Raw genomic sequence first — 13264 nt, 5'->3', positions numbered from 1 at the left:
AGGGCTACGTGAAATCGAATCGCGACGCATACCAGGCAAGTTTTTCCCCTATCCTAAATCCAGAATAGTAAATTGATTTCTTTTATTCAAATTCTCAACTCAATAAACATTGATAATTCTTGTTCACAAACACTGATACACAATTACTGTTCCTTTGAGGATAATTTTACTTTGATTCCTGATTTCTCTTATTACGTTGAATGCTCTATTCATATTTTAATATATTACACAATATATATACATATCTAGATATATTTTGATGTTGGGATACATTAAAGCATATAGATTGTTCTGGATGCTCCTTTGTGGACTTGATGGTGACAATAAGGACCGAGTATAAACTGGAACCTACGGGCCGGGAATTAACCGGATCCCTGTTTTGGGCCGTAGAGCCTGGGTACCCGAATCGATCTATACATGTAGGTATAGATCTGCACTGTATCATGACTGATCAGCAGGATATAGGTGTGAATTTTAATCTTGTGTCCTTTCTAGTTTATTGATAATCGCCGATAGTGGCATTCATTATTCTTTGCAGAAATATATCGTTATAGATACAATCAGATTTTGGGTTCACTTATCTTTTGATAATACTGTCTATATATTGTGGACTTGCTGAGCAATTATGGCTCACCCCTATTGTTGTTATTCACTTTGTTTTTAGTTAGAGGGAGAATGAAACCCATTCGGTCCCGAGTGGTAAACAAGTGAACCAATCAGCGGGACCCTTTGGCACCAAAAGTGCTAATCCCGTTAAAAGAAGAGAGCTTTGAGCTACGTGGGCAGGTTAGTGTAGATAGATGTGGTGTATGTTTGAATAAAATGAAGTTAGTTTAAAAACATGTATAGATAGTTGGTTTGTAATAAAGAGAGTTCTATGAGATTTTAAATTTGGGTTGTATTAAATATAATGTGTTGTTCTTGTCTTCATACCTCAACCTTAAAGATCCTGGATAGATTTAAAGGGGTTAGATATATGCTTGTATAATTGTTATGTGGGTTTATATTATATTAATGATGAGAAAGTAACCCCCAGATCTAGACCCCGGATTTGGTGGGCGTTACACGTTACCATATGGCTTTTTATATAGAATAATGTTAAATTGTCACCAATTCAGATGGCAATATTGCAATGACTGGTTACAGACATGGTAACTTATATGAAGTCAGGGTCTCCACAAATATTGATGTCTCTGAAATTTATCTTTTGAGTCGAGCAAATATGGAACATAAAATACTTTCTCATCTCAACTTCAACGACATCAATGAACTTGTAAAGAAAGATCTTGTTGGAGGATTGCCCAATACAATGCTTACTCTTGATAGTTTATGTGACTCTTGCCAGAAGGCCAAATTAAGGAAAACACCTTTCAAGAGTAAGACTGAATCCTCAATTCTTGAACCATATCCCCTACTTCATATTGATCTTTTTGGTCCAGTAAATCTAATATCTATTGCAAAGAATAGGTATGCACTTGTGATTGTTAATGAGTACATAAGATACACATGGGTTTATTTTCTTTACACCAAGGATGAGACTCCATCTCATTCTTCTTGATCATATAAGGGAACATGAAAAAGGATTAACACACAAAGTAAAGATCATTAGAAGTGACAATGGAACTGAATTCACAAACAACACTATGAAAGAATTCTGTAAATATAAGGGGATCAAATAAGAAGCCCTTGGAACTACACAACAAAATGGAGTTGTTGAAAGAAAGAACAAAACTCTTATAGAAGCTACATGACCATGGTTGAAGAAGCAAAATTTCCAACCTATTTATGGGCTGAGGCTGTGCAAACTGCATGCTTCACACAAAATGCAACATTGATAAACAAGTGTGAAAAAAACCGTTTGAGATGGTGAAGGAAAATAAGCCAAATTTGAAGTACTTTCACATCTTTGGCTGCAAATGTTTTTTTCTCACAACTCATCCTGAACAGCGTACAAAATTTGATCTAAAAGATGGTGAATACATTTTTGTTTGATATCCAATGTCTAGGATTGCCTTCAGAGTTTCCAATCTGAGAACAAAAGTGGTCATGAAATCTATTAATGTATCTTTTAATGACAAGAAAATTACAGGTTTAGAAGATGTATATGATCATGAAGAATTGAGATTTGAAAATGAAGTACCATTTTCTGAACAATTAAATCCTGATGATCTGACAAACTCTGATACTATAAATCCTGATATCACTGTAAACTCCGATGATCCACTTTTCAATGGCAATACTGTAAATATTGAAGCACATGTTGAGGGGCAGCAACATGATTCACATTAGGAGTCAAGTTCAAGTGATTCAAATCAAGAAACATCAGGTAATACTTTATCAGACTCTAATTCATCAAATACCGATGAAGCAAATACTGATAATACTGGAAGCACTGATTCACGGGGAGGTTCAGGAAACAACGGTGGTACATAACAAAGTGAGAGGGGGATCAAGAGGGGAGATCTACTTCAAAAGGTCAACTTCCTTCTGCAAGAAAATGGACAGGATCAAGAGGGAGGATCTACTTCAAAAAGTCAACTTCCTTCTGCAAGAAAATGGACTAAGTCATATATACCTGACTTAATCATTGGAAATTCTGATATTGCTGTTAAGACCAGAAAAGCCACTCAAAATCAATGTCTCTGCCATTCTTTTCTATCTCAAACTGAACCTAAGAAAGTGAAAGAAGCTCTTGAAGATGCTGATTGGATCACATCAATGCAAGAGGAGCTCGAATGCATTTGAAAGGAATAAATCTTGACATTAGTTACAAGACCAAAGAATAGATCAATAGTTGGTACTAAATGGGTGTTAAGAAACAAGACTGATAGTGAGGGAATTATTACAAGAAATAAAGCAAGGATGGTTGCAAAGGGTTATTCACATCAAGAAAGCATTGATTATAATGAGACTTTTGCTCCAGTGGCAAGGCTTGAGGACATCAGAATTTTTCTGGCCTATGCTACTCACATGAATCTTGGATTATGGTATCCTAGAGATTTAGATTTTAAGCTAATTGTATAATCAAATGCTGATTTTGCAGGATGCAAAATAGACAGGAAAAGCACATCAGGAAACTGCCAATTTCTTGGTGGTAGATTGGTTTCTTGGTTTAGCAAGAAACAAAAGTAAATTTCCACTCTAACTATAGGAGCTGAGTACATTGCTGCAGGAAGCTGTTGTGCATAAATTCTTTGGATAAAGAATTAATTACTGAAATGGGTTAGAGTATTCTAAGATTCCTATATATTGTGATAATCAAAGTGTTATTGCAATGACAAGAAATCCAGTACAACATTCAATGACAAAACACTTCAGCATATGGTACCATTTCATAAGGGAACATGTGATGGAAAGTACAGTGGAATTGCACTTTCTGCCTACAACTCAGAAATTAGCATATATCTTCACCAAACAACTTTATGAAGCTACATTTAGAAGATTGATGAATGAATTAAGAATGATCTCATGACACTTCTCAAATACTGATGAATAAGTTGTGTTCTACAAAAGGAAAATAAGTTCAGAGTTTGGTATCCTATTTTATGTAACAGTTTTTCATAAATTTTAGTAACTGTGTTAAACATTAATGCCATGTATTCATGTTATTTATTACTTAAAATTCAAATAGAGTGTTAAATCCTGATAATTTACTCTCTACAATAGTTGCATGATAAACTCTGATGATAAGTACTAATATCAGTCAAACATATGTATTGAATGATAAACTCTAATAATAGTTGATTAAATACTGATAATGGTCAAACTCTGATTAAATGTTAAACATTGATGATTTTGAATTTATTCAGAATATATTAAATTCAGTATTTTAAATAAATTACTAAGATGTATTCTAGTGGGTGATTTTATACAAATGATTAGAAGTGCATAGTTAGTGGCGTGTGTTCAGGAAAAATGTTTGAGTAGTTAGATCACATTACTTTGTGTAACTGTGCACGTCTTTACTACTCCTAATTATTTGTTTCATGTTTATCTTCTGAGCAATCATAACATGCCATATGTCCCACTAATATGGACCGTTTGTGAGTGATATAGTACATAGTTATACAAAATTAATTTTTGATTTTAAAATATTACTTGATCTCTAATCAAACTCTTTTCACTCTCTTATTTTTTTCACTCTCGCTTAAATTCTGAAACCCTAATTAGTTTTTGAGCCTTTTCTCACAGAGTTTGAGATGACTTCACCAGTTGTACGCAAAGCTTTTATCTACAATGGTACCAAATTTGTGACCAACAACTATGCTGCTTTTGTTGATCAAACTGGTGTAAATCTTGATTTCCATATCTTTCGAGATTTATTAGCTTCAAGTTAATTGGAATATGCACTTACAAATCCCACTATGGTTTCTGGTACTCATGTTCTTTCTTTTTGGAGAACTAGAGTATTTGATGATGGTGACCTCAATGGTGGAACTCCAAGTATCACATTCGAGCACAATGGGGAACCAAGGGTTATGACTCCTGCAACTGTTAGGAGTACTCTTCAAATTCCAACCCATAGCTCTTATGATGGCTCTGTGGATGATGATGAGATGAGGAGATTTCTCACTCATATTGGGTATGATAAGGAATTGAAGAATTTGGGACAGCTAATGAGGCCTGGGCTAAGAAAAGAATGGAACTTTTTCTTTGATACTATCACAAGCATTCAACAAAAAATGCACAAATTTTGATGCCCTACCCATGATTATTCAACAAATTGGGTATTCTCTGATTCATTCTAGAAACTATGACTTTGGTAGAATTTTATTATGTTTCATAGGTGATAGGATAAAAGCTATTGATAACACTGTATATTATGCTAGATTTTGTCGACTAATTTTCAACTTTTGTTTTCCTAATGTCTCTATTCCTTCTAATGAGGTCATATCAGTATTTAAAATGACCAAAAGAGCATTAGTTGATCTCATTAACAAGGATAAAGAAATAAATGATCTTCATGCTCTTAGATTTCCAATAGCTGCAAGGAACTTGCTTATTGCATGGATGCCTGAGACCCATGGTCTACAAAATATACAAAGTGCTAAGTTACAGGAAATAACTGTTAGGAAATAACTGCTAAGAAATCACTGAGGAAGGACATGATGCATTCATCTCACCCAAGCTAAGGAGTCATAAGGATGATACAAACACTGATGCTCGTGTCACTATATCTGATCTCCTATTCAGCTGAAAAGAAAAGTAAGGGAGGTTACTCATAAGCAATTAAAGAGGATAGAAAAAAGACTGAACACCCAAGGTCATATCTATGGATCAACCACACAAGAACCTGCAACTCAAAGGGATGCATCAGCTTCAATTAATCCAGTCCCACAAGAACCTACACCTCAAAAAGGGTGTAACAGACATGATATGTGATGATCCTCTTGCCACCAAATCTATCCAAGAATGGCATGATGCAGCCACAACTAAAATTAGAGATGCGGTCTCTAAGTTCAAAATCCATTGAGTCTCATTCTAAGAAGAACAAACCTGGTGTGCATCTTGTCCAAGCACAGGAGTTTGGTTCTGATTCTGAGGAGAGAAGTCCACAAGAACCCAGATCTCAAAGTGATCTAGCAGCTTCAAAATCTCGAGCCACACATGAACCACTACCTTAAAATGGTAGTGAAGGCTTAACTCCAGATACAGTGATCCTGGCACTGGATAATAAAAGGAGAGTGCATCCCACATCTACATCAACTGAAGTTATTTCAGTATCTCCATTAGATGCACTATCTTTTCAAGATACTGAAATCTCTATTACACAATGTACAAATATTGACTCTACTTTATCAGCATTTAATTTAAATACTGATTGTGTCTTGTCAGCATTTACTATTTATTTAAATCCTGATGGTATGATCATGTCTAGTCTTTCAAAAGAGGGTACCCCTATTCATGTGACCACAAACATCTCTTCTCATCCACCTCTTAATTCTGTAGGACAAAATTTTCTGAACCTTTCATGTGAGATTGAGGGAAAATATTTGGAGAAAAATAATATAGTGAGAGGTAGGATCCTTACCTGGTAAAAGGAGAGGTAGATGAGAGTCAGGATTTAGCAAATCCTTGTGAGGAAACTTTGACTCTTTAAAGTCATAAGATGAGTGCAGTGAGAAGTAATGAGATTACTTTAAAATAATATAGAGATCTAAATGGTTCATTTCCTTCTCTTGTAGGTGCTCAAAGTCCAAAAAAAGCAGTTGTTAATCCTTAGCCTGTAGTCCCTATGTTAAACTCTGATGCACCAAGTGCTGATATTTTTTCTGTAGGTCTAAGTACTGATCCTTTCCTGCAGTCCACTCGCGTTTCTCATTCACACACATTCAAAATTTATATTGCAGCTATTGATCAAGTTGAAAATAGTCCACTCATGAAGCTACAGTTCCTGAGTCTCCACATCATTCAAATGGAACTGAAATTTTGGAGATAAATGCTGATGCTCCTACACATCTGTGAATAATTCCTGAGGGAATTGAGGTAAATATTGATGCTATAGAAGTTTCTGAAGCAGCTGGTTCATATACTGCTCCAATTCCTGATTCTATTTTAAACTCTGATGCTGAAGATGAAGTAGCACAGAAAGTCAAGGAACCAGTGGCTGATGATGTGGCTTCTATTCATGGTAGTTATTCTGATGATGGAGATGATTTTTATTTCTCTAAAATATATGTTGATCTAGATTCTGATAAAAATCTACAAGAAATCACATTTCATGAAGATAATTACTGAAAGGCAGAGATAAAGGCTGATCAATGCAAGAGTAGCTGAAGTCACTAAAGCTTATTAAGATGATAAATGGAACTTTAAATGGAAGGATTACACCTATCCCATATCTCTTCATAATGTTTCCAAGCAGTTGTAGACAGCTGAAGTTGAAATCAAAAATCCCGCTTTGCTTTCCCATCTTAAAGCCTCCATTATGATGATCAAATATGTCCATTCTACACAAGAAAAATCTCAAACTCAGATGGATGAACTAAAGATGATTTTCATGAAGCAAAATCAAAGAGTAATTTTGAAGTATAGAAGCAGTAGAAGCTTATCATTGCTAGACAAAATAGAATTTAAGCCAATCAGGCTAAGCCGGAAGCAACTCAAAAAAAGATGTCTGTGCAATTGGACGAGGTCCAGCAATCGATGGAGATAATTTTCTCTCTCCTTTTTAGTGATTATGATGCAAAAAAAGGAAAGATAATTTCAAAGTCTAAAAGCAAACAACTCCAGCTAAAAGCTGATGATAGGGATGATGCTCAAGATGGTGGAAGTAAGGGTGAAAAATCACTTGGGAGGTACAAGGGTGGAGAAATTGATGGCTCTAGTGGTGCTTGTAAGTCCACTATCCAAATAAAAGGTGAAAGTGGAAGAAGTGGTGGAGCTGGAAGGAAGAAAACCACAACTATTATAAAAGAATTGACTACTGTGACAACAACTGAAAGACAAACTCTGACAGTCACAAATGCTGAGGATGACCAGGCTAAGAGGATTTTGGAAGCTGGTGATGAAACAAGTTAATTCATGCAAACAATAAAAGTAAAGGAAAGAAAGTGTTAAGTGGCATTCATGTCCACTTAGAATGCTCTATAAAGGCTTGATTTGATGTTTTGTACTCAAGTTATTTGTGTTTTTGATCTGTTTTGTGGTGTTTTGGCATTTCAGGCTTATATCATGGATTCAGGTTATTTGGCATTGTTTTGATGCCAATTTGGTGTTAGGATGATGTCTTGAATAAAAGATCGTGGATCGCCAACTCAAACTAGCCAAGAAAACAAGAAAAAGAAGATTTTCCAGAAGTTCAGCATGCCCGCGCTGTAGTAGCACGCGGACGCGTCGGGATGTAGATTTGCAGCGCGCCCGCGCGCTTCACAAGCACGCGCCCATGCCAGGTCGGGTTTTAAGAATCCTGATTCTACTCCAATTTTGATCTGCTGGACTTCTAATCTACATGGGCTACTATATAAACCTAACTTATGATCATTTTTCATAACAAGACGTACTAGAGCTTAAGGAGAAGGCATAAGAAGACCGTATAGCATAATTCAACCAAGGCGAAGAGGATCTAGTTTATTCTTGTAATTTTTTGTTTTAATTTGTAACTTTGGATGCTAGTTTTCTTATTTGCGAACCTATACTCTTGTTTCGTACTTGGTTTATTTTTTATCCAGTGTAAAGACTACGTTTATTATACCATGCTTTCATCGGAACCCACGTTGATGATGAGTCCGATTATGGGATAATCGTTATCATGGGGTTCTAGCGGATTTACCTATGGATTTCTTTAGTTAAATTTTTTCGATGCCTTAGTGTGTAGTGATTGTATGATAACCTAGTATTGGTTGTGCTTATTCGTCTCCTTGAGCATCGCGAACTTATAAGATAGCGTGTTAATCTCAAATGAAGTGAAAGTGAATTTAGGGATCTAGAACTTGTCATGCTAGCATAGGTTCATATATTCTATATGCATAATTCGTAGGTAATTTTAACCATCTTAGTTGCCCTATATAATCAAGATAGATAACTTGTGCTTTAAACCGTTATGTTGTCAAATTCTATAGACATATAGGGTATCAATATAATTACTGTCTATTCAGCTTCTATCTTTTTTGTGGATGTCTGGTAGTATTGTATTCGTACAACGAAAGTTGGCGATTATTAGTTTCGTGTTATCTGATTAGTGTCATCACCATTTCGTGCTAAGGTTGAGAACAAAAAGGCTATTGAATGAAGTAGTAATGAAGTTAGAATCCCATGTTTGTGTTATATAGTAAAACAATCCTTTTTAATCTCCTAGTTAAAGTTCTTTAGTATAATCTCTTAGTTAATCGTAGTTATAAAAAATTCCAATTTGTTAATCATCTAAGCATTGAATAATAACCATACCATTGTTGCATATGTGCATTGATTGAAATTAACCTAAACCAGTCTCTGTAGGAACAAACTAGAAATAATTATGTATTACTTGTGATCGCGTAGACTTGCGTGAATATTAACGCGTGTTCTAGCCTTAACAAGTTTTTAGCGTCGCTACCAGGGACTCGGTGTTAATTTTTAGTTTATGTATTTGTCATCATTGGTCGTTAAAGTTCATTGACTCGGACATTGTTACTTACTTATTTCATTGTCGTGTTACAGGTACTATAGCGATCGTGTATGCATACGCGTTCTCGGTCTCGTAAGAGAACTCTGGATCAAGCTGAGGAAGAAGTTGTAGTAGCTAAGAAAGCTTTCGAGGAAGTTCTTGTCGAGGAGAAGGTTGAATAAGAGGCTCTTATTGCAATGGGAGAACCAGAAGTGAATCCGAAGGCTTTGATGGATTACTCTCAACCGAAGATTAATGATATTCAGTCTAGCATTGTCCGCCCAGCCATCTCGGCTAACACCTTTGAGATCAAGTCGAGCACGATTCAGATGATACAAAACTCAGTTCAGTTTGGGGGTTCTCCGAGAGAAGACCGCAACATGCATATCAGAGATTTCATCAAGATCTGTGACACTTTCAAGTTCATTGGAGTTTCAGAAGATACTGTTAAGTTGAGGTTTTCCCATTCTCTCCGCGGGTTAAATCTAAGTGTTGGTTATATTCTCTACCACCAGGGTCTATCACCAAATGGGAGGATCTTTCTCAAAAGTTCCTAACTAATTTTTTTCCTATGGCAAAGACTACTGCAATCAGAAACGCACTTACTTAATTTGATCAGCAATTTGGAGAATCTTTATGTGAGGCTTGAGATCGCTACAAGGAGATGCTTAGAAAGTGTCCTCACCATGGGATTCCTTATTGGATGATCATTAACTGCTTTTATGATGGATTGGATGCTACTTCTAGACCTATGCTTGATGCAGCATCAGGAGGGGCCTTGTGGGCTAAAAGCTATGATGAAGCTTATGAATTGATTGAACTGATGGCTGCTAATGAATACCAGAACCCAACTCAGAGACTACCTCAGGGAAAGGTAGCAGGAATTCTAGAAGTGGATGCAGCTACTACTATAGCTTCCCGGCTTAAGGCATTGACGATGAAGGTGGATTCTTTGGCTAATTATGGAGTTAATCAGATCACTAGTGTTTGTGAGCTTTCTGCTGGAGCGCATGAGACTGATCAGTATGCTATTTTTACTGAATTAGCTCAGTTCGTGAGAAACTTCTAGAGGTCGCAGCAGCCTGTTCCAGCCACCTATCATCCCAACAATCGCAATCATCCTAACTTCAGCTGGAGTAATACTCAGAATGCGGTTCAGCAGCCTTATCAACAGTATGCTATGAAGCAATACAACCCTCCTAGTTTTCAGCAACCGCAATATGCACCAAAAAAACAACTCCAACTGCAATAGTCTAATAAAAAAATCTGAATTGGAGGAGTTGAGGCTCATGTGCAAGAGCCAATCGGTGTCTATCAAGGCCTTGGAGAATCATATTGGGAAAATTGCCAGTGCCTTGCTAAATTGTCAACCTGGTACAATCCCGAGTGACACTAAAGTGCCAGGCAAGAGGGAAGCTAAGGAGTAAGTCAAGGAAATTATATTGAGGTCTGGGAAGGTTGTAAATCCCGAAAATTCTCAAGTTTCGGAAGAAGAAGCTGTGGCTGACGAAGAAGTGCAGAAGGAAGCAGAAGTGGAACTAAGGAAGACTATTGTTGAACACACTCCTCTTTAGGGTAATACAGGGGAGAAACAGATCTATCCTCCACCTCCTTTTCCTAAGAGGCCGCAGAAGAAAAAGCTGGATAAGTAGTTTGAGAAGTTTCTGGAGGTGTTCAAGAAACTTCATATCAACATACCTTTCGCTGAAGCTCTTGAACAGATGCCTAGTTATGCGAAGTTTATGAAAGGTATTCTCTCTCAGAAAGTGAAGCTTGATAACTTAGAGACAGTTGCTCTCATGGAGGAATGTAATGCTGTGCTGCAACAGAAGTTGCCTCCGAAGCTCAAAGATCCTGGAAGCTTTACTATTCCTTGTACCATTGGAAAAGTATCATTTGACAAATGCCTATGTGATTTAGGAGCTAGCATCAATCTGATGCCCTTGTCAATCTTCAAGAAGTTGGACTTACCTGATCCAAAACCTACTTATATGACCTTGCAGTTGGCCGATCGATCTATTACATACTCACGAGGCATTGTGGAGGATGTCTTGGTCAAGGTGGATAAACTCATCTTTCCTACTAATTTTGTAATTCTTGATTTCGAGGAGGATAAGAAGATTCCTATAATCTTGGGAAGAACTTTCTTGGCTACTGGCCGGACCTTGATTGATGTGCAGAAGGGTGAGCTTACTATACGAGTGCTGGATCGGGATGTGACATTCAATTTTTTTAATGCCACAAAATTCCTGACTGAAAACGAGGTTTGCTTAAAAGTGGAGTTGGTCGATTTTTTGGTTACTTCCGAACTTGATCAAATGCTAAGGTCTGATGCCTTAGAGAAGGCCTTGTTGGGGAATTCAAATAGTGAAGATGATGAAGGTGATGAACGGTTACAGTATTTGAATGCTTCTCCTTTGAAGTGAAGGCTAGATATGCCTTTTGAATCTCATGGATTGGAAGAGTTGAACAAATCTCCAAAGCGCCTCAAGCCTTCTATTGAGGAAGCTCCTATACTTGAGCTTAAACCATTTCCTAAACACTTAAGGTATGCTTTTTAGGTGATGCATCTACTTTGCCTATTATTATTGCATCTGACCTTTCAGGGAGTGATGAGGGAAAGTTCTTAAGAATCCTGAGAGAGTTCAAGTCAGCAATTGGATGGACTCTAGTAGATATCAAGGGAATCAGCCCTTCTTATTGCATGCATAAAATTCTGCTTGAGGAAGGTAGCAAGCCTACTGTTGAGCAACAAAAAAGGATTAATCCGATCATGAAAGAAGTTATGAAGATGGAAATCCTCAAATGGCTAGATGCAGGGATCATCTATCCCATTTCTAACAGTTCTTGGGTGAGCCCAGTTCCGTCTGTCCCGAAGAAAGGAGGTATCATAGTTGTTGCTAATGAGAAGAATGAGCTCATTCCTACTCGAACAGTCACGGGGTGGAGAGTTTGCACGGATTATAGGAAGATGAAGAAGGCCACGAGGAAGGATCTCTTCCGTTCATTGATCAGATGCTTGACAGATTGGCTGGGCATGAGTACTATTGTCTTCTGGATGGCGAATCGGGTTATAATCAGATTAACATTGCTCTAGAAGATCAAGAAAAGAATACTTTCACGTGTCCATTTGGTACTTTTGCCTTCAAAAGAGTTTCTTTTGGGTTTTGTGTGCACCTCCCACATTTCAGAGATGCGTGATGGTTATATTCTCTGACATGATTGGTCAGAATTTGGAGGTGTTCATGGATGATTTTGTTGTGTTTGGTGATTCTTTTGACGAATGTTTGCAAAATCTTAGCGCCATTCTTAAAAGGTGTGTTGAGACCAATCTGGTTCTCAATTGGGAGAAATGTCATTTTATGGTACGATAGGGCATTATTTTTGGGCACAAGGTCTCTAGTAAAGGTCTTCAGGTAGACAAAGCCAAGGTGGGAGTTATCGAAAATCTTCCTCCACCTTTTTCTGTTAAGGTCTTGAGGTAGATGATGTGTGATGCAAGTGACAATGCAGTTGGAGCAGTTCTTGGGCAGAAAAAGAACAACATATTTCACGTGGTCTACTATGCTAGTAAGACCCTTAATGGTAGGAAAAAAGTTGTTAGATATATTTGATAATGTCATGTGTAATATGATTTGTGTTTAGTTTTCAGATCTTATTTAAACAGGACAAATCAGTACTTAACTAGAAATCAGCATTTATACTGAAGTCAGAACTTAAGTTGTCAGAACTTAAGTTATCAGGAGATATTTATCAGAAGATAATATCAGGACTTAAGGAGACTTTTAGATAAGGAAGGCGGCTGATTGAAAGGAAAGAAGATCAAGACAAACGCAAGAAGAGATATGCATGAAGAAGGAATTCTATGAAGAATAGAATACTTGGAAGAAAAGATAACTGATTGATATATTTTAGGAAGCAGAAATATATTCCATATCAATTAGCGATTATCTTGTAACTGTGTAGTATATAAACACAGACATAGGGTTTACACTATACGTGTTATCATTATCGAGAATAATATTCATTGTAACCCTAGAAGCTCTCGTGATAATTTGTTCATCACTGAGAGAGGACTATTCCATATTGTAACAGAGGTTAATAAAGTTTGTTTTCTGTTACTTGTGTTCTTTTAATTCGATTTGATTGTGATAAACACTGTATTCAACCCCCTTCTAC

At 36.8% G+C, this 13264-nt stretch overlaps 1 non-coding gene across 1 annotated transcript; it reads right to left on the bottom strand.

The window, feature by feature from the left end:
• Positions 1 to 9671: 9671 nt before the first annotated feature.
• Positions 9672 to 9778, bottom strand: LOC141682441 (small nucleolar RNA R71). Its single transcript, XR_012559785.1, has one exon. It is a non-coding gene; the product is annotated as a small nucleolar RNA R71 (small nucleolar RNA).
• Between the last annotated feature and the right edge of the window lie 3486 nt (positions 9779 to 13264).

The sequence above is a fragment of the Apium graveolens genome, chromosome 1 (assembly GCF_009905375.1).
Source record: "Apium graveolens cultivar Ventura chromosome 1, ASM990537v1, whole genome shotgun sequence".
Classification (NCBI taxonomy): domain Eukaryota; kingdom Viridiplantae; phylum Streptophyta; class Magnoliopsida; order Apiales; family Apiaceae; genus Apium; species Apium graveolens.
Note: the sequence above shows the minus strand (reverse complement) of the source record. Positions and strands in the feature narration are given on the sequence as shown.